Source organism: Manacus candei, unplaced genomic scaffold (genome assembly GCF_025592945.1).
Source record: "Manacus candei isolate 608988 ecotype Guabito, Panama unplaced genomic scaffold, ASM2559294v1 h1tg000059l, whole genome shotgun sequence".
NCBI lineage: Eukaryota > Metazoa > Chordata > Aves > Passeriformes > Pipridae > Manacus > Manacus candei.
This window is the reverse complement of record NW_026138107.1, coordinates 2,829,601-2,849,237: the sequence shown is the minus strand read 5'-3', so window position 1 is coordinate 2,849,237 and position 19,637 is coordinate 2,829,601. Positions and strand designations below refer to the sequence as shown.

Below are 19,637 nucleotides of genomic sequence, written 5' to 3'. Positions count from 1 at the left end.
GAGTCTGCTGAGGGTTTGTGAGGGCTATGCTGGTGTCTCATGAGGCCCACAAAGCTCTCCTACCCATCTGGTGTTAGACTGGGACCTGTGTTGTAGATCCATTGCTACACATACTTTCTCCTAAGGAGACAAGCCGAGAGAGCTGGGGCTGTTCAGAATGGAGAGGAGAAGACTCCGGGGAGACCTTAGAGCCCCTTACAGTACCTACAGAGGCTACAGGAGAGCCAGAGAGGGACTTTTAAAAGGGTCTCGAGTGACAGGACAAGGGGGAAAGATTTCAAGCTGAAAAATGGAAAGTTTAGATTAGATGTTGGGAAGAAATTCCTCCCTGAGAGGGTGGTGAGGCCTTGGCACAGGTTGCCCAGAGAAGCTGTTGCTGCCCCATCCCTGGAAGTGTTCAAGACCAGGTTGGATGGGGTTTAGAGCAATCTGGGATAGTGGAAGGTGTTCCTGCCCAGGGCAGGTCCCTTCCAACCTATGATTCTATGATTCTATGACATAAGGAATAACAGCACATGAAAAAACCTCCACGGCAGATGAGGGTCAACCCAGTTAGTCAACCCTTGGACCAGTTGAATTGAGGTCACTCAGGATGATAGCCAGAAGTTACTATTTTTCCCAGAGCACAGGGGAGAAACTTGATGTACCTTGGGCCTTCTGCAATACTCTGGGAGAGGGAAACCTGTGGCACCATCTCTGCAAGGGATCAGACATGCAGAGAAACTCCCCTGCAATGTTACCTTCATCTGTAAGTACACTTCCACAGCTCCATACCACAAGCCTTCCCTTTTCTAGGAGTTCCTCAACATCATCTCTGTGATTACTCAGTCAAGCCAACAATTTACTCTTGTGAGTAAAGGTTTGCCCAACTGGCAACCCCAAATGACAGCGTCATCCAGACTGCTGGCAGAGCAATGATGGGAAATGAAAAGCCCAGCAACTTGGATTTTGCACAGTTCCACTGACCTGGAGCTGAGTTTGTGCTGTAGTTTGGGCACTGTTACTACTCTATACTGAAAGCTGTGGGGGTGGTGACTTTACTCCTTAAATTAGGTGTGGAAAGTCCTTGCTTGTCTCCCCCAGCCCCAGAGAGTGAATTCTCACTGTGGTCTGAACAGCAGCCACTGGACCCCAAAAATCTCCCGCATAGGTCATGAGCTCGCGGTGAAAAGCATATGGCGGGGTGGGGGGTGGATGGGATGGCGTGGGAGAGACTGAGCTTGGAGTGGGATAAGTGGGATAAATACCACTGCCCTGAATCTCACCTCCTCTGCCTTTTCTCCCCTGCCCCCATCAGTGCTGCTGTTGTGTCAGGTAGTGGCACTGTTGAGTACATTAATCCAGAGCTGAGCATTGCAGCCACACCGAGCGAGTGTCTGCGTGTGTGTGTGTGTGTGTGTGTGTGTGTGTGTGTGTGCGCCTGATCATTACCATTTATTCCCCACACTTCGCCCCCAACCTTCCCACCCCCCCCCACCCACCCCCAAGCGCTGCAGGACTTCGGGAGCGAGCGACAGAAACAGAGGAAAGAGCGAGAGCCATCAGCCCCCCAGATCTGCTTAACCAAATCACCGCCCCTTGCAGGGAGGGAGAGAGAGGGAGAGCGAGGGGAGGTGTGTGTGTGTGGGGGGGGGAACCAGACCAAAAAGACAAAATAAAAGACAGATAAAGGGAAAAAATCCGGCGGGGGAGCAAAAAGCCGCCCCCCAGGCGCACCCTCTCGCAGCGGGGAGGGGGATGAGCGTGTGTGTGTGTGCTCTGTGAGTGTGTGTGTGTGTGTGCTGTGTGAGTGTGTGAGTGCGTGAGCACCGACCCCGGCCCCATCGGGAGAAGGGGGTGTTTTCCCTCCGCCTTCCCTTCGCCCTCCCCCGGCCCGGCGCGGGGCGGCGCGGGGGGAGCGCGGAGCGGAGCGGGGCGGCCGCAGCCCCGCAGCCCGCCGGAGCTCCGGCACCCGCTCCGGAGCCCAGGGAGCGCGGGGATAAAGGGAACAGCTTCCTCGCCGCCCAAGCAGCCCTTTTTTTTTTTTTTTTTCTCCTGGCGGGGCTTTGCTCTTTCTTCTTTCTTTTCTTTTCTTTTCTTTTCTTTTTTTTTTTTTTTTTTTTTTTTTTTGTTTTTTAAACTCCTCGCCGGGAAAAAGCAAAACCGAAAACGCTTCATCCCCCCCCTTACCTCGCCCCCCTGCAAAAGGCTCTCAAACAACCACCGACAGCAAGCAGAAAGCAGAAGGGGGCCCCCCTCCAAAAAAAAATTAAAAAGAAGGAAAAGAAAAGAAAAAGAGAGAGCCAGAGACAAGCTCCATCGATTTCAAACCCAGGATTTTATCCAGTGCATTGAGGTTTTTTTTTTTTATTTTTATTCCCCTTCTTACCCCCTCCTTGCTTTCACCCCCCACCCCCAACCTCCCCCTTCTCCTCCTACACACCCCTTTTTTTCCTTTTCATTTTATTTTGGATCCTGCTAAAATTAGTCGGGACTGCTCTGGGTGTTGCGTGTTAATTTGATTTACTCCGGGATTCCGGCTTTCCAAGACGCCATTTTCCCCCCTTTCTCGCTCTATCACGTTCTATTTATCTCTCTCTCTATCATTTATCTCCCGAGCTGTCTCTCCGTCTGTCTGTCCGTCCATCTCCCTCTCCCCGGTGCCTTCCTCCTCCCCCCGCCCTCCTCCCTCTGCGCTCTGCGTGCGCTGCGCGGCCGGGCGCTCCCCTCATCCCCATCTGACAGATGAACACCGCCATGGGTTTGCCGCAACACAAGCAAAAGCACCTTTGGGGGCTGTGGCGAGGGATTGAAACCGGGATCTAAAAGAGAAGAGACAAGAAGGGGGGAAATCCGAGGAAGGAGGAGGAGGAGGAGGAAGAAAGAAGAAGAAGAGGAAGCTGCTAAGAAGCCCCCGCTGCCGTTTTGGGGATATGGGTTAGTAAAAGCGAAAAAAAAAAAAAAGGGCAACAAAAATCCTGAGGCATCGAGGAAAGGTCTGTCTTGATGATCGGGATTGCAGAGGAGGGTCGTACCCCTCTCTCCTTTTCCTTCCACCCCCCCACTTTTTTTCCCCCTCTGCATGCAAAAGTTAATGTCGTCTCTTTTTTTTTCTTTTCTTTTTTTTTTTTTTTTTCGTGTTGTGACTTTGCAATGGCGCGGAAAAGGCTTTATTTTTTTTTTTTCTTTTTTTTTTGAGGGGGGAATATTCCTCCTCAATGCAATGCACGCGAATCTTCCTCTCCCCTCCGACCCCGTCTCTCCCCACGCTTTGTGCCTGCTTAGGGGTGTGTGTGTGTGTTTGTGTGTGGTTGCAGGGGGGTGGTGGTGGTGTGTGTGTGTAAAACCGTGCTACTGGGAAGCGGTTGGAATTTTTTTAGGAGTTTGCATAATGTATTTATTCCCTCTCTTGTGCCCCCCCCCCCCGCTTTTGTAGCCTATATGTGTTTATATGTGAAGGTGGCAGCTATGTGTGTGTGCCTGTGGAAATTGGGGGGGACACACACACGACCCCCCCCGCTTCGTAAATTGCAGGTTAAGTGGAGCTAGAGAGCAGCACTGTAACCTTATGGGGATTTTGTGTGTGAGAGTGTGTTCGTGCGAGTGTGTGTGTGCGGGGGGCTCCGCGGCGGTGCCGGGGGGGATGGTTGGAGTGGGGGGCGCCGCTGCCCCGGGGTGGCCCCGGCTGGTTTTGACATTGAAAAGGACACGCAGCCCCGAAAAGGGGGCGATCTGGGGGAACAACGATGTGGGGAGGGGAGTGGGGTAGTAATTAGCAAAACGGCCCCCCCCCCGCCCCGTGTAATACTAGTTCTTAATAAGCCGGTGATTGCCGCCCCCGGGACCCCGGCGGCCCCTTTTCCCCCCCACAACGGGTGGAAGTGGAGTTGAGCTGTGGACGCGCGGAATATCGCCGATATTATCTGGGGGGAAGGTGGTGGTTTGGGGAAGAGGAGGGGGTATAAGGCAGGCGGCAGCCGCGGGCGGCTATTGTCAACCCCAGCCCTGGCGCAAGGCTCCTGCCCAGCGCCGGGCACTCACAGCCGCACTCGCACTCATACCCCTTTCTCGCCGGGTTTTCCCGGCGGGCACCGGGAAACAGGGTGTCCCCCCCAGCCGCCCTTATCTCCCGGTGTGTGTGTGTGTGTGTTAGTGTGTGTGTGTGTGTGTGTGTCTGTGTGTCTGTGTGTGTCTGTGTGTGTCAGCGCGAGTGTGTCAGCGTGTTTGCATCCCAACATCCCACCATCCCACCCGGGCACGGCGGTCTCCGCGCTGCCCCTGCCTGCTGTATTTATGTCTCAAAAAAGGCAGTTGAGAGAAGGATTTCCGATTCGTTTCCGCTTCAAATAAACGGCCCCGATAATCCCGGGCCTGACGCCTGATGCTCAAAGGGCACTTGGCCGCCGGGAGCCCAGCCCGGGGAGGCGGGGGGGGACAGGGCACACCCGGCTCGGCCGCCCCGCGGTGGGCAGGTCCCCCAGTCCTCGGGAGGGGTTAATGGGGGGGCTTCAGGCGTGGGGAATGCGCATGGGGGACGCGCGGAGAGAGATGCGAGGGGAGCACCCACCCATTCTGGTACCGAGGGGTGGCGGTGTCCCCGCGGCTGCCGTGAGCCGGGCTAACCCAGCCGGGTCCTGGGAGGAGTAGGAGGACGGAGGGAGGAGGGTAGGGGAGCCTGGCAGCCTGTTGTCCCCGCATACAGAGGTGTTTCATTAGCCACCGGCCCGCGGTGGCCCTGCTCGGTGGTGGAGGGGACCTGCCGTGTGTCCTTCTAAATCCGTCTGTCACACGGCAAAGGATGACTGGGGCGAGGGGACTGTGGAGCCGGCCAGTGCTCTGCTGTCAAAGAGAGCATCCGAGCCTCCTGGTATTGATGGAATTGTTCCAGGAGGAAAGGGTTGCTGGCAAATCCGGTCCTGTGTGGAATATTATGGGCCCAAATGGGAACAATTACTGATTTGACAGCCCCTGCATCCAAGGAGTAACTTGGTGCAGGCTACAGGAATGGTATAATCAGGTGTCTAGTGACAGGCAGTGACAGCATGAACTTCAGGAAACAAGTGGACCTTTCATTGTAGACAGCAAAAAAATATGCCTATCAGGGAATTGTAGAATTGTAGAATCACAAAATGATTTGGTTGGAAGGGACATTAAAGCTCATCTTGTTACAGCTCCCCTGCCATCTCATTCCAAACCCCCCACCCTGCCAAGGCAGAGACACCTTCCACTAGACGAGGTTGCTGCAAGCCCTGTCCAGCCTGGTCTTGAACACTTTCAAGGATGGGGCATGTTCATGGGGAAATGTGCAAGTGGCTGCTTCATGCACAGCTTTCTGCACTTCTTTGGCCTTTCCCAAGATTACTCCCCTCGTCAGAAGCTCCTTCCACTCAAAGGAGAAACTTTTTTTCATCTTCATTTTTTTTTAACCGAGAGGAGAAAAACCCTTCCACACAATGGAGTTGTACTTTAATCTCTGCTCTTAGCTCAGAAAGGTTATGTAAAAAGGGGAGGGGGGGAAGCAGAAACACTCAGTGAATGGAGACTTCTCTTCCATCTCTTATTGGCTTCAACTTTTTTTTTTTTTTAACTTCTCAGACTCAAAGTTTTAATTGAAACCAGAAGTCTATTGAGAAGTAACTGAGCCAAGAAAACCTCTGTTTTCTCTGCAACTAGGGATGGGGAATAAATAATTTTTAGCTGATGTTATTTCAAGTTGTTTGAGCTTTTTGATTCCTGCCAAAAAGCCCAGCATAGATTATTAACACATTATCATTTTAGGAGGACGCGCTCTTTGAAATGCAATAAAATGGTGTGTTAGGTTTGTGCAGAGACATAAACTATGCTAGTTGTTGGCAAAAAAAAAGAAACAGTGGCCATGATTTATTATTAATAATGATCTTAACTGAGCTATTTAGTTCAATTTGATATTTACTGTGTTTCTCTACTGAGGTTGCTCAGAATTGCTTCCAGTGTACTTTGATTAAGTTGGGAACTGTTCTTGTTTAACAACCTCTATTGCCGTGTGCTTAATTAACTCAGGGAGTTAAATGCTTAAAAAGGTTCAACAATCATTTTTTGGCTTCTGATGCTGCCTAATCTCCTCTTATGCTCTTTTTCGACCCATCCTTTGAGCTGCTTTTTCCCAGCACACACATCTCTTAGGTGCAAGTGCCAGCTTACCAACAGGACTCTTGTTTTCCATTACAAGATTTGTCTAATCCCAGTTTCAGTGACTTTTTTTTGCCCTCTCAGTAGGGCTCAATTGCTCACACATAATCTTTCCCAGTTCTGTTTTCTTTCCCCTTTGGACAACACCCTCCAGGACTGAAAAACTCTTGCCTTGTGCCCTGAGACTTGCAATTACACAGCAATTTTGACTCTTGACCCAACTAGTAGCAAGAAAGGCTATTGTCTAATGAACCACGTAAAAACAGTTCTGGGATCCAACAGATTACTGTGATGGAAATGAAAGCTGTCCCACTGAACTGATGACTGATTTGCTTAACCATATGCCTAGGCGGTTTTCCTTGCTCCCCATTAACTACCCATCTCTGGAGGATCTGTGATCTGTTGGTCTGTGATGACGTTGAAAGGCAGCACTAATAACTGCCAAAATGTGCTCCATGGAGCACGTAGGGCCAGGTTTTAAGCCATGTTGAGAAAATGGGGAATTTTATTTTTGCCCACCATAACACGCAGGTACACGGGGTTTTGGATGTGTAACTGCTGTGATTTCAGTACAGGTTTTGGTGATGAGACAAGGGCAAAACTGTGCAAAAGTATCAGAATCATAGAGTCATGGAGTGGTTTGTGTTGGAAGGGACCTTAAAGCTCATCTTGTTCCAACCCCCTGCCAAGGGCAGGGACACCTTCCACCAGAACTGGCTGCTCCAAGCCTTGTCCAACCTGGCCTTGAACACTTCCAGGGATAGGGCAGCCACAATTTATCTGGGCAATCTGTTCCAGAGCCTCACCACTCTCACAGCCAAGATTTTTTTCCTAATATAGTTGACCTATAAAATAATAGATGGTCAGATGAAATCCATGGTAAGATCTAGCCTCACTGCTGAGGAGTTCAGACACTCTTAGGGCAGCACCAATCCAAGGATCAGAGCTAGTCCAAAGCCTAGAGAGAAAGGCAAGAGTTTGTGGGACAGTCTTAATGGAGAAGGTTCCCAGTGTTGTGCTGCAGGGCTTGTGGTTTCTACTAGGACTGGTTTTGCTATTATAGGAGTTCTGTTCTCACTACTTTCTCTCTTTCCAACTCAATAAAAAAAAAAGAGTTTCCTCTCCCGTTATTCTTGTCAAGGAAATAAAATTACTTACGCTTTTAGGAAATTGTCATCTTGATTAAAGATGCACTTTAAAATCCCTCAATTCCGTGTTTTAGCCTGGGGGGACTTAAAGATCTGAAAGCGATTTCCAAACTTTCAAGGTTGGGACTGCTCTGCCTTCTGATAAGGGCATGAAATCAGGTTGGAAGTGTGCATGGTTAGCAACACTTAGAGACTGTTTCTTTCTCCTTTTCCCAGTGTGAAGGCTTCACTTGATGTGGCTGCAAAAGTCCATTGCATTTTTGGACCTGTTTAACAGTGTGCTTTATGCTGGGACCAAGCACAGCTCTGCAACAGGCACCTGGATTCTGAATTCACATTTAACTGGTCATACAGAGTACAAAGTGAGGGAGATAAAGAGCTGGGGGAGAAAAGGAAGACAAAATAATTTCTTAAATTGAGTAAAATCAGTCAGAGAATAATACACCTTGTCTTTCAGAGCTGAGGAAATGTGTGAAGGAAGTAGTGGGTGCTAATTTCTGTTTATCAGCTCTTGAGGGAGTGCAAAGTTAGGGACTATTTTGCTCTTTTGGAGTTGGATTTACTTTGGAGGACACACTGTCCAAATGCAATGATGAGCTGTGGGATGACTGGGTATGAAAAGCAATCTTCTGACATTATTTTGTTTAGGCTTTTGTCATCTTTTGTGTCTCTCCAAAAGACCAAGTAGAAACTCTGGACACCAAACACCCTGAGGATTTGATCCAAATTTTATTATGATCTTTACAGTTCTAGTTTACTTCTGAGTCCAGCTGGGGATTTTTGCAAGGTCTCAGGCCTCTGTATCTCTGTGGTCCTTGCCTGGTTGTCTGCCCTGTGCCATTGCCAGTGTGTGACAATGATCCTGTTGACTTTGGATATGAAAGGGATTGTGGTGGGTCTGAAGCACGGGTGACCAAAGAAGAAGGTGGCCAGAGAAGTACTCTGAGAATGCAGTCACTGGTACTGCACACAGATCCCTGGGTCAAGGTTTACTCTTGCTGATGAGTAGGGACACTGGTGTGTCTCATGTACTTGTCCATCGACCACAGGGGTTTTGCAGGGAAAATAGGAGTTGTGTAGGTGGTAAGGATCAGGCCAAGTTACCTTCTCTATGCAGGGTTGTTGTGTCTGATGCACTTTTTTGAAAGCAAGCAGAACGTTTGGAATAGCCATGCAGGAGGAGACCAATTTCCATGCAAACACGAGGTCAGAAGGTGGTGGCAAGGCTCTGACCTGCCCTGGGGAACACCAGAGCAAGCCCAAGGCTTGGCTCTTTGATACATCAGGATGCAAATGCCTGGCAAAGTGAGGAGCTGGAATGGACTAAATACCATTGTCGGGTGACTTATTTGGCTTCTCCGTGCCTCCGAAGGAGTGAATTCCTGTTTCTGTACGGGTTGCTCTGCAGTCCTGGGCAGATAAGGGCTCCATTACTGTGGTAGCAATGAGAGCGAAGTTTCCTCTACTGTACTATGGTATAACCTGTAATGGTGCTTGAGAAAGCTTTTCAGAAGAATGTGTGGTAGGCAAGCATGGGGTAACCCAGAACTCACTCAAATACCTCAAAATTAGAGATGGGTTAAAGATCGGGAGCCTGAGGTTTTAAGTTACTTTGAAATTTTTGTTAGCCTTAACCTTTAAAACTGAGAGATATATGTGTATACAATGAATCACTCTGTTTCTGTCCTGGCATTTTAGCAGATGGAGAAGTTGGTTTTAAGATGGAAGGGAGAAAATGATGACACTCAAACCAGAGGTCAAGCTGCAAGGCATTACAGACACGTCTTTCCTCCATATGAGTCCACATAACCTGAATATCCTACTGATGTGATTTCTAAGATCTGGACACTGGCCTAACTTCCCTCTGTGTTTCCAGACCCAGCATATTCTGGAGTGATGCTGTGATCCATGCCTACCACTCCTCAAAGCTTGCTAAATTATTGGCTTTGGAGGATGCAGTGGGGTTTCCACCAAGACTCCTCTCAAATCCTATTAGTCTGTTAGACAAGGAAATCCTTCCTGTAGTTGTTTCTTTCTTTTTTTCTTTTTCTTTTTTTTTTTTTTTTCTTTTTCTCTCTAAAGCCTTCCTATGGAGCCCTACAGTGGGGATTCAATAGAATTCTGCAAGGGGAATAATTCTCTGCTGAATTCCTCAGGTTTTTTTTTCAGAAGGGATCAGAGACACGAAGCTTAACTGGGGGAGTTTATAAAGTGTTTGAACAGGATTGTACACATGTAGAGTGTTGTAGCAGGCATCTGGGCAATGTGTTACTATACATGTCCATTGTTCTTAAGGTTGAAAACCAGTTTAAAATATTAACCCATACATTCACATCCTTGTAATTTCCATAAAGCTTCACCTAATGGGCTGAAAAATGTCATACTTTCTCTTTGTTTTATGACAATTTTCTTCCTGAAAAGTGTAGTAAATCTCTCCAGCTATCAGCTGTTCCTCTTTTTTTTCCCAATTTATTTAGAAAAAGAGAGAGTAGGGGAAGAAGAGGAAACACTTTCCTTTTTTAAATTATTCTAAACCATATGCTTTTGAAGATGGACAGCAGTCTGTATGTTACGGATATAGGGCTTCTGTCACCTTTTGGGGTGTAAGGGGGACAAAAATTGGAGGTTATGGTTTCTGATGCCACGACAGATTAAGCATCATTGTAGGCATCCTGAAGGCAATGGTGTTCTTGTAGTCTGCTGGGTTAAAGAGAGAGGTGCAGTCCAACAAATCCTGTTGGATAAGTGCCATAAATGGCCTTTGTTATCAGTGTTGCTTGCATTAGATTAGAATTCTGTGTCACTGGAGGTAGTCACAGGAACACAAGTCCTGCTCCTTCCCTTCTATCATCAGAGTTGAAGACATATCTGCTCTTAGGACATGCTGTCTTTTAAGTGTGACTTTGAGGCCAGAACATTTTCTTCACCCTTAGCTCAGTGAACAGACCTCCCAGGGCCCTTAAGGAAAACCTTTGAATTAAAGGAGTGTGAGCAACAATTAAAATAACAATAAGCTGCAGATAGGAACTGAGAACCTATTCAAACCCATACCCAGCTCCAGCTGGAGAACAGCAGCATGGATACCTCAGTTCAGGGATCTCTTGACCCATGAGAGCCCACAGACTAAACTTTACTTGGTTGGGACCTAAGTGAAGGATTCAGATAAAGAGACAGAGATCCACAGGTCTTCGATGTAGAGAGCTGGGCACCCATGACTGACTTGACCTCGGATTTCCTCAAATTCTGACTCCATCCCAAACTTTAACATCCCCCTGGAGTCAGTGGTGTTACAAGTATTCCAAGTGACAGAATGAAAGGAAATGGCTTCAAGGTGCTCCTGGGGAAGTTTGGATTAGATACCAGGAATAATTCTTTCCTGGAGGGTTGGTCAGACATTGGAACAGGCTGCCCAGGGAAGCGCTAGAATCACCATCCTTGGAAGTGTTCAATAAACACGTGGATGCAGCCACTGGGGACATGGTTTAGTGGTGGCTTGGCAGTGCTGGGTTAATGGTTGGAGTCGATGATCTTAGAGGGCTTTTCCAACCTTAATGATTCCATGATTCTAAGGGAATAACAATCCAAAGACTGGGCCCTGCTTGAACAGGGATGTGAGTGGTGAGTGTGGTGCTCCTGACCCTGTTTGCTGCCTCGGAGGGAGTCGGATGTGTGCGCAGAGCACAGCGAGGTAATTGAGCCGGAGAGGCCTTTCAGGCGTGCAGATACTCAGCGAGCTTTTATCTCCTTCTGACTCAACTTCACCCAGCATTTCTGTAACCACTTCCTCTTCAGCCTCATTAGAGGCAAAGGTACTCCCTTCCTTTGCCCACAGCAGCTGTCAGTTATCTTGCCTTTATTCCTGGCCTCGGGTCTTCCCACCAGCATGCTCCCAACTAATGGTTTTATGCCTCTTGATTTCACTGTCCTGGCACCCTGGGCTGCTCTTTGCCCTGGGTGCATCCAGGCACATCCACTGGTGTCCTGTGCTGCTTTTGACTCCTGATTTTTCTTCTTCTGTCCATGAGGATTTAAGGGCATTTCATGTATTGCTGGCCCCTGTACCCTCTTTTCCCTCAAAGCCAAAAGACTGATGCATTCTGCAGGACAAAGCAGCCTCAGTGCCTTCCTCTAAATACCCCAAATTATTGCCCTTCTTCTTATATGCCCTTTAGACACACTGTTTTCCTACAGTCCCCCCTTGATGCTGAAGATACTGGTACCTTACAGGGCCCCAAAGAAGACACCACTGCTTACTCAGCACAGAAGCACTCAGTGCAATCCTGGATGGACAAAATCCAACCTTTCTTACTCCTAGCATCATTTGAAGCATTCAGAATGGAATAACATGGGATGTGTTGTTTGTACAGACTCCAGACTGGGCACAGATTAGACTCTGGACTGAAGCCTTTTTGGTCCTCCTTGTGCCATCACTTACGGCTCTGAGGAAGGGATGCTGAGCCAAGACCTAGTGCATTCCCTATCAGATGTGTTGTTTGATTTTATTTATTTATTTGTTTCTCCCAAAGGAAGGGAAGGCTGGTGTATTTGGCACCTGTGCAAGCAAAAATGAAATAACAGAGGAGAGGGGAAAAAAAAAAAAGGCAGAAAGGGGGAGTCCCGTGGCAGCAACTGTAAATAAAAACAAGACTCTCATTAATGATTTATACAGAGAAGTAATATTCCACACATTTAGTGGTGCAGAGGGAAATGTTTGATCAGAGGGAGAAAGAGAGATTATTGCCCTGCCATGACGGTGTTAGAAGGAAGCTACTGTGTCTCATGGCAGCTCTCCAAGAGCCGAGTCAATCTAGGAAAGTTTGGTAACACAGATGAAGGAATTGTACAGGGTTTTGCTTTCTGTGGCTGATCTCTGTGCCAACAACCTTTCCCTAAATACCCATAAAACTTTCCATTTGCAGCCTGGAGTAGCTGCCGCTACCTCCAGGATGGTGTGCTTGGCAAGAGCTGGCTGGAATGGAGTGAGCATTTAAGTCCCCTTCTGTGCATATTGACACTTCCCCCCCCCCAAGAGTTTTATGGCTGTTGTCAATGGAATGAGTTTTATCCTTGCAGTGGCACACACTGCTGTACCCAGCAGAGTGCTTGGCGTGGTCTCTTGGGTCATCCCAGGAGTCACTTTTGATTACACATCATGCTGAGCATGATGATGCTTGGTCTGGAAGCTCTGCAACCTGGTGTTGACCTGACTTAGGCAAATTTCCTGGTTTGGATTTTTGTGTTGTAATGAGCTGAAGCACAGTTGGCATCTCCTTCTGCTGTCTTGTGTCCCGGAGGCCTAATCTTCACAAGGATGATGGGTAAAAATAACATGCCAGCTCTTGACGTCATTAGAATCAAACACTGCTCCTTGATTTTCCAGAGAAGTTGTGAGTGCCTGGAAGTGTTCAAGGCCAGGTTGCACAGGGCTCAGAGCAACCTGGTCTAGTGGAATGAGTCCCTGCCCATGGCAAGGAGCTGTAATGAGATGATTGTTAAGGTCCCTTCCAAGCCAAGCCACTTTTTGTTATTTGTCTTGCAGGGCACAAGTAGGAGGAGGTTGGTCCTTTAGGGACCAGAAGTCTCTGTGTGGAGATGTTCACAGGTCTGATAACTGTACTGCCTTCCCCAACACCCAGGCACAGCTCTAGATTGTGAGTGAGTAGGTTTACAAAACCTTGGCACAGTTCTCAGGCAGGAGATTGTAAAAGTCCTTGGGCAACGTGATGGGCATCTCTCTTCCTCCTGCAGATGGGTGCTTTGCTACGCTGGTTGTTGCCACAGCTGTATCTTGGGCAAGTATTGCTTTTATGGGCTTTGTGATTTATGGCTGTGTCAGTTGTTTAATCATTCAGCTGGCCCTCCTGTCAGCCCTGTATGATAGTTAGTTACTTACATAGAAAGGTGACTATCTGATCTAATTATAACGTCTCAAACCTAATTATGGAGCCAGATATGACTCCATAATATACTCTTAATGTCTCTATGTTGAGAAGACAGATACACATGTGTGCAATGTGCACACTTACATGCCTCTGCAATTACGGATATGCTTGGACTCTCATTTATTTCTGTCTCTTTGTCTTGAGGAGGATGCTTGCAGGTTCATCTGGCTGTGAGAGATATTTGTTTTACCACATCTTTTTCCCTCCAGTGTGACCTTTCCTGGCTCCCTCTGCCAGGCTTGGGCACAGTGAGGCAGAGCCATCAGTCAGTGTTGCTCAGGAGGCGCACAGGGCTGGTAGCACTTGGACTTGGGACAATCTGATGGAAACAAGTGAAGATTACATTTCTGCTGTTGTTCTGGCAACTGCCATTAACCCTTGCTCCTTGTTTTCATGTGGATAGACCACACCTGGCATGGCTTGCATCCTGTCCCTTCAGAGAAAGTCCTCACATAATCCATGCAAAATCAGAGGCAGAGGTGGGAGAATTGGAACAAAAGCAGAGTTGGAGACAGGAGTAGAATGCAGAGAGGAAGCAACTTTCTTCTTCTAATTCACTCAATTAATGAATCACATGCCTTAGTTAGTTATTTTTAGAGATAATTAGTGGATTACAGGCACTCACATATAGTCATATCATTTGCAGTTATTAGTTGAGGATCCCATACTTTATTTGTTCTACACCCATATCTGTTTTATGCATGTTTATATTCAGGTATATCTTTTAGATGGGATTATAGCAGCGTGTTTAAAATTGTGGTGTGGTGGAGAGACCAGTTTGCTCAGCACTGGAGATGGGAGGCCAAGCAATACATCACAGAAGAAGCACAGAACATCTGGGGTTGGAAGCCCATCATGCTGCTCAGCACAGGTTCACCTAGGGCAGGATGCTGAGGGTTGTGCCTAGCTGGGATTTACAATCATAGAAATAATTTCAGCTGGAAGGGACCCATAAGGATCATCGAATCCAACTCCTGGCTCTGCACAGGACAAACTCTGTAACCCCACCATGTGCTTCACAGCATTGTCCAAACACTTCCTGAATTCAGACAGGCTTGGTGCTGCGACCGCTGCCCTGGGGACCCTGTTCCAGTGCTCAACCACCCTCTGGGGTAACACCCTTTTCTTAATAACCAACTTAAACCTTCTCTGAGATATCACCAGGCCATCTCTAGCTCTTGATGAAGAGATGACATTTTGCCTGAAGGTGAAGTTCTTCTGCCTTGTTTCTGTCCTGATCAACACAGGGCAGGTGAAAGGGAGAGAGTGTTTCCTGGGTGATCTGTAGTGTGGACAGAAAATAACTGTCACAGGCATTATTGGAGCTCCCTGCCAAAGCTGGGTTGTTCTTTCAGAGTATCACGGTCTCAGGAAGTAACTAAGGCTGTGGTCCAAAAATGTGATAAATCTAGCTCGAGGGCTCTGAGCAGTGGATTAAAAACGCTACTGGTACATGGTACTGATCCAGTATAAACTTATACTCCTGGTTAAAATTTTTTCAAAAAAATTTGCAGTGATTTAATTTTCTCTCAGAGGACTTGGTATTGTATCATATTGTGTCTGCACCATGCTGGCTTTCTGGCCCACAAGTTTTGCCCATACTCTGGAACTGCTTCTAAGTTGCCACAAACGAAGTTCTAAGTCTGATATTGTGTTCTTGCCCATTCCATGGAAGTGTGATCAGGCGCCTGTTCCTAATCTCCATCAAAGTCATGCTGCTGGCTATCTGGCAGTGCGTGGACAGAGACCACAACCAAGCACGAAATTCCATTTTTTTTTTTCTTTGTAAAACAATAATGAGGAAATAGGTTGGGGCATTTTTTATTCCTAATGTGGGTTAACTGAGTCCAGTGCAGCTTGCCACATGCCAGGCCGTTGGGTTTTTAAGTCCCTTGATGAATTCTGAAGTTTCACAGACACTTCTCATAAAAGCAGGTTTCTGACCAAAACTTTCCCTTGGGTGTAATGTGGGTTGTCCATTGGCCTTTGCCCCAGAGGCAGCTGCATTTCAGCAGTGGCATATATAATCATGGAAGCAACCTGGGAGCCTTGGGAGTGAAAGGTGATATCTCATCATTAAATATTGCTGTGTAGTCTCCAGTGCTTTGTGGTGAATGGTTTTAGAAAGATGGAGTGTAAAGAGGCTTCCAGGATTTCTGATATTTTGCACAGATTAGGGATTTAAGTGTATGTCCTATGGGAGAACGCAAGATCCAAAGGCAACCTGATAGATGCAGGGCCAGAAAAGATGTGACCTCTACTTTGTGTTCACCACAACATTCCCAGACTTGTGCCTCAGTTTTGCCTCACTTGAACCTGTTCAATAGATTTTGTGTTTTTCTTTTTCGTCCTAAGTAATTTTATTCACAGACTCCGAAATGCAAGTCTCAGTAGCTACAGTGGTATTAGTGTAGAAGGGATTTGGGCAGCACCTCTTAATATTGCTCCCAGCTCCCTGCTGGTGTTCCTGGTGCTTGAGCAGTTCAAATGCTGGGCAGTTGAACCTGCCTTGCTTTGCATGTGTCAAACCAGTGTTTGCTTGTTACTACTGTGGTTGCTCTCACACTTAGAATCACAGAGCCATTACGGTTTGGAAAAGACCTCCAAGATAATCAAGTCCAAGCTTAGGGCAAAAGCCATGCCAGTTATTATGTCCACTTTCATTTAATGGAGAATCCCAAACAGGTGGATTTCTCCCCACCTCCTACGGGCTCTCACCTCTGTTTTTGTCCTCAGCAAATTTTCACTTTAATCACTTTATAGCCCTGGCATCTGAATACTTACAAGCATGAGCAGTTGCCTGAGGCAGGAGAAAGGAATGTATTCAGAACCCTTAATGGAAGACATCCAGTATGACCCAAAGGAGCTGATAAGAAACCTGAGCACTGGGAGCAAGGCTGAGCAAGCAGGCATTTGATTATTTCTCAGTACTTATCAGAGGAAGCGTGAATGTCTCCCTAATTAAGAGCTAATGCCAACTTCTGTGAAATTTGTTGTCATTCACCTGTGAATTATCCTCCTCAAATTTAACTTGACTGCAGGAAGCCTGCTAGCAGTAACACTTTCCTCTGTGAGCTTAATTTGGACACTTCTGTAGCTGCTTATTGAACAGGACTTGATGCTGCAGAGCATTGGAGCCCTGGAAGGATAAGTTCCAGGTGGTAGTCCACATGTCTTGGATGTTTAAATAGAAATAGAACTCTTCAGCAGTAGGACAAGGGGGAATGGCTCTAAACCAACAGAGAGTAAGTGCAGTTTGAATATTAGAAAGAAATTCTTCCCAGTGACTGTGGTGAGGCCCTGGCACAGGTTGCCCAGAGAAGCTGTGGCTGCTCCATCTCTGGAAGTGTCCAAGGCCAGGTTGGACAGGGCTTGGAGCAACCTGGTCTGGTGGAAGGTGCCCCTGCCTGTGGCAGGGGTTGGAACTAGATGAGGTTTAAGATCACTTCCAACCCAAACCACTCTATGATTCTGCTCACAGGCACCCTGGAGAGGGGAGGTAGGGAGGTTTCCAATAAAGGTTACACATTCAGAAGCCTGAAGTGCTATTTCTAATTAGTCAAAGCACAGGTAGCCTGCCCAAACTAGAAAGACGAGTGTGATGTCCCTGTACCCAAATCATTTAACTATTAACCCTGGAGGAGAGTAAGAAGATTCTTAAAACAATGACCCAGTTAATTCTGTGTGCAGCGTTTGAGCACAGGGTTATTTGTTGCTACCTGCGGGTCTGTTGATATCATCTGCAAGCTCTTGGCAGAACAGGAGGCCAATATTTTTAAGTTGGATTTTAAGGTGGATTTGGCATGGACTCATCTGACATGGGTGTAATGCAATGACTTTATTCATCTGTTGCCTGTTTACACTGACCTGGAGGCACACAGCCAAGCTGGGATGAGTGTTTGGACATTATGACCCAGAGTTTGGGTCCAAGACCCACAACCAGACTTCAGTGCAGAAACCTGGGTTTTTATTCACCCTCCATAAAAAACATTACCCAGTGACTGAAAACCTGAAAGGCCCTTCCTGGCTCTTTCTGCAGGCTCTTAAATGCAGCCACGAGCTGTATTTAAGCTCCCGTTGAACACAAGGCACCAAGTGGGTTCGTTCGATACCCGGGTGTCTGTGGTGTGGTGGCCGTGGTCCCTTCCTTTTGCAGCCTTGGTGGCTGCAGACTCATCGTGCTGAGTTAGGTGCTGCCTGCCAGAGCCTTCCCTTTCCAGCCAGCAGTGAGAGAGGTTAAAAGCCTGTGGGCGGAGGCCGGCACAGAGTGCCCATTGTACATGCGTGCATACCAAAGCAGTAACTCTCTGGAATGCTGCACCACCGCCGAGCTTTTACCACCTTGTGTTTGTGTTGCAGCCCAGGAGTGTGCTGTACATTGTGTGCCTCTCCAAGTAGATTAACAATGCAAAATGGCAGATAAATAAGATAGTTTGGGGGGGATGGGGAGGGAAGGGGGTGTTTGGGGTTTTTTGTTGTGTTTTTTTAATTTTTTTTATTGGACGGGTTGGAAGAGGAAGGTGGCAGCTCTGACTCCCATCACCTCCACAGGCACAAAGGAGAGGCAAGGCAAGGTGCAAAGCCAGTAAATTAGGTGGAGCAGTTCCTTGCAGCTGGGTGGCTTTAACGTACTAATTGCGTTAGTAATTAGCAACTACCACACGGTAAACACTTGGGTTAGAAACTATGCAAGGACATTAACTAACCCACTCCAGAATGGGTTTGAAGGAGGTAAGCGTGATCCTTGTTTCCCAGGTGGTGAAGTGGAGAGACCTGCTGACCTCAGGGTGATCAGGGTGGGTACGCAGTAAACCTTGGGTCTGTTAGTTCCTCAAGATCGTCTTAAATGAGACCAGTGGCAGCAGCTCTGGGAAATGAGTCTTTCCCCCTATTTCCAGGAGATGTGCAACTTAAGTACAAGTGTTTTAATGGTGTATTTCTATCTCCTGTGAGCTACAGAAACCATTTCTAAGGCCAGATGGCAATTGAGGCTCTGAGTTCTCCCTTTTTTTTTCTTCTTTTTCTCTTTCTGCTTGAGTTGTCAGCTTGTGCTATTTATGGGAACTTTATTTGAATTTGTGTCTGCTGGGACTTGGGTGGAGGTCACCTAATGATTTCATGGAGCTCTAGGATGCTTAGGACTTTTCATTAGTAGCCATATGTGCCCAGGTCAGACAAGTGACCCATGGCCAAGCTCCAGTGTAAATGTGGATCTATAACTAATAAAAGGTGCTTGTTATTACTTCTTGTTGAATTTCAAGCTCCTGCAAGGGACCTTTAAAAAGCTGAAAGAAGCCAGTGGTACAAGGATGTGTTTTTTCCAGTTGAGCTGTGTTTCAGGCTAGTCTACACTGACATTGCTGTTCTGATTTGGTGATAGGTAGCATGACATCTTTGCTTCTCCTTTATATATTGCTGCTAAGAATGATCTAGGAAATCCCTGGCTGTGCTCAGATCCTGATTGCAGTTGAGTTGAGTGTAGCAGAGCTAATCTAGCAGGGAGTTGTTGCTGACAGAGTCGGTCTGCACCCTATGCACCTACTCCTCGCAGTGCCTTCTTGTTTCCTTCTCCATATGCCAAAAGTGTTACTCTGATCCACTGGGGAGCTGTTTCTCCTACAGTAGCAGAAAATATATTTATTTTTCTCTGCTAATTTTGAAGGGTACAGTTTTGTAGACTCCTCTGCTAATTCTGTAACCTAAACTGGCTTGCCAATGATGGATACATGTGGGGGTGTGCCAATAGGGGGGTTTTAAGGAGGATGTGTGAAAACACCTCAATACCTTTAAAAAACACTGTATAAGTGTTATTTTTAACAAGATATTTGATATTAGTCTTTCATGTCATTGGGTGACACAACTTTTGCTTCAGTTGAACATTCACAGCTTTTCCCCTTAACTTTAGCTGAGACTTTATAAGGTACCAAGTACGAGTGCTTCCATATCAGAGGGTTCCATCTCTGATGTTCCAAAGAAAGACAAAATTTGCAAGGATAAGAGCACAGTCAGTGCATCAGCCAGCCCAAGTCTCTACAACAGAGCAGTGGTAGCCAAGGGAATGAGGAACTCTGGAAAACTTTGAGATCAGAATACCTGGCTGCCAAGGGCATCTCTCTCTCATACCTGGGAAATGGGGAAATAGAGAGTTTAGTGATTCAGAGGGCAGCACCATGTTTTCTGTGCTCTGATCAGTGCATTATTGTTAAACCCAAGGCAAGTATCTGCCTCTACTTTTTTTCCCCCTCTGAAAACGCTGTGACAGTGACAGTTTTGAAGTAAAGGGGGAGGTTCATGGTTGTGGAAAACTGGCTGTCCCCTCCTTTATTTCCTAAGTTGAGTTGAAGACGTTTGGATTTAGAGAACAATTTCGGGTATTTTGGTTTATATATATATATATATA

At 47.1% G+C, this 19,637-nt stretch overlaps 1 protein-coding gene across 3 annotated transcripts in view; it reads left to right on the top strand.

The window, feature by feature from the left end:
- The first annotated feature begins 568 nt into the window (after positions 1–568).
- Positions 569–19,637, top strand: part of SETBP1 (SET binding protein 1) — a 268,832-nt gene continuing 249,763 nt past the window's right edge. For 2 of the 3 annotated variants that reach the window (XM_051803666.1, XM_051803664.1), the window contains exons 1-2: positions 569–748; positions 2,138–2,916. The gene's annotated coding sequence lies outside the window, so the exon portion shown is untranslated. The remainder of the gene's footprint in view (positions 749–2,137; positions 2,917–19,637) is intronic. The other variant, XM_051803665.1, reaches the window with a different exon arrangement.